The sequence below is a fragment of the Canis lupus genome, chromosome 20 (assembly GCF_003254725.2).
Source record: "Canis lupus dingo isolate Sandy chromosome 20, ASM325472v2, whole genome shotgun sequence".
In the NCBI taxonomy this organism is placed as follows: domain Eukaryota; kingdom Metazoa; phylum Chordata; class Mammalia; order Carnivora; family Canidae; genus Canis; species Canis lupus.
Window position 1 is genome coordinate 14,061,105 of NC_064262.1, and position 2,269 is coordinate 14,063,373.

Below are 2,269 nucleotides of genomic sequence, written 5' to 3' on the forward strand. Positions count from 1 at the left end.
CTGGGCACTGATATAGATGCTGAGCATGTTAAACTGAACCAAAACGTGACCAGTCCCTGCCTTTATGTGAAGAAAGCTTTTGAGCAAAAATATAGGCACATCTAAATCACATTAGTGTTTAAAAAATACAGTAAGCTTGAAACAGAGAGAGTAATGAGGTGCTCTTTTCTACAGGGAGGTCAGGGAATGCATCTCTGTGGAAGTGAAACTCAAAGAGACACCTGAACAAAGTCAAGTTATGAACTATGTGAACTAGTATGTCCCAAGAGGAGGAACCATCAAGGCCATAGTTCCTGAGATAAGGGTGTTACTTCAAGTGTGAGGAAGAGCTAGGAAGCTAGTGTGGCTAAGGGATAGAAGTTGGAGATTAGGTCAGAGAGAGAGGGGCTCATATAGAACTCTCATATAGAACCCTCAGACTGTGGTAAGAACTTTGGGTAGTGATCTTGATATGGTGGGTGATTCTGAGCACAAATGTGACATCATATAACATATGTTTTAGAATAGTAGTTCTCAATCCTGGATGCACACCGAAATTTCATAAGGATTTTAAAAAATACCAGTGTTTATTGCTAGAGACTCAGATTTAAATGGTCTAGGGTGAGGCTAAGCATCTGTGCATGGTAGAAGCCCTGTGAAGGAGTTAATAGGCACCCAAGGTAGGAAAGAACTCTTAAAATAAGGATATCAGTAGTTGAAGGGATAAGAAATGTATGTGATGAACCAGTGAGTTAGTTTGTGTGTTAAGATAAGTGCTGCTCCCATGCTTTATGGAAGCCACATGATCAGATATCCCCTAATGATGAAAGAGCCAAGAAAACTTACAAATCTTGGTCGAGAGTCAGGAAAAACTTGACAAAGAAAAAGAAATTTCTCACTCTCTGTTGGCCCTGCAGATTCTTTGAGTTGTAATAAGGAAAAAGATAAAAAGGATCAGAAAATTGGGAGGTCAAAATGGATTCTTAAGAACCGCCTTCTAGACTTTTGCTTTATAAAAGCGTTTTAACTGCAAAGAACTTTCTTATGCTCTAGCATGTGGCTGATTAAGATTATTAATTTGAATTATATGTTGGATGTTAGTTGATTAATGATTTTCACTTCCAGTTTCTTGAATACATGTGATAAAATTTGTATAAGTGAAGTATCATTTAGCTTTATGTTTTAGTTTGCATTCTTTTAAGCATTATGTAGCTCACTGTAAAAAAAAAACAGTTTAAAATTTTATAGTCATAAGTGGTGATTATTCATTGGTTCTCAACTGGTGGACAGTTTTACTCTTCATGGATCATTTGGCAATGTCTACAGACATTTTTGGTTTTACAAGTGGGGTGGCGATTAAAGATAACCCAAAATATCAGTAGTGACAAGATTGAGAAACCCTGCTTTATGGTCATTGTCCCTAACTTGATAAAGAGGAAAATCCAATTCTACAATTCCTTCCCCTTAGTTGAATCATATTATGCAAAATTTTGGCCTCTCTAAACTCAGGAGGGTGTAGTTCTTATCTGAAAATAAGATGATATTGATTAGGATCAATACAATGCAACAAATTATTAGTGCATATTATGTTTCTGTTACTGTACTAAGCTGAAACATAGAAAAGTTCCTTCCCCTTGGAAGGTAATGATCCATGAGGGTTTATATGTCAGCTATAGATATGATAATGCTGTGTAATAAGCCATATCAAAGTTCACTCAATGAAAACGCCATCATACATTCTCATTTTTTAATTTCAGATTGGCTGGGGCTCAACAGATCTAATCATGGCTTATCTCCTCACTAGGATCCAGTTCTGGGATGCTCCATGTGACTTTTACCCTTCCTGGACTACTAAGTTATCCAGGAGCATTGTCCTCTCATGATGGTGGTAACAAGCCCAGAGGAGCAAATAGAAACATTGAATACATACCTGTTAAGACCTGAGCTCAAAACTGTACTCATTGCCCCTTTCAATGACATTCTTTTGGCTGGAGCATGTTGTATAACTAAAACCATAGTCATGGAGGTGGTGAAATACATTCTACCTCTAGAAAAACCACATGTCACAGGGTGCAAATGTAAGGAAAGGTAAGAATTAGAAACAATAATGCCATCTATACAGAAAGAACTTCCAATTCAAAAGTGCAATAGTTTTAAGGCCATATCCTTGTCTGTGCATCTCTTGAGATTTTTAATAAGTTGAATTCAAAGACGTTGGAGTTATTAAACTTCACTTAATGTTAATCTTAAGCAGAATTTCCAATTTCCATCTGAAACTTCCACCCAAACT

The 2,269-nt window shown here is 36.8% G+C and overlaps 1 long non-coding RNA gene across 1 annotated transcript; it reads left to right on the plus strand.

Annotated features, from left to right (window-relative positions):
* Positions 1–488: 488 nt before the first annotated feature.
* LOC125753158 (uncharacterized) lies at positions 489–1,923 on the plus strand. The gene is made up of 2 exons (XR_007404285.1): positions 489–659; positions 1,737–1,923. It is a non-coding gene; the product is annotated as an uncharacterized LOC125753158 (long non-coding RNA).
* Positions 1,924–2,269: the final 346 nt, after the last annotated feature.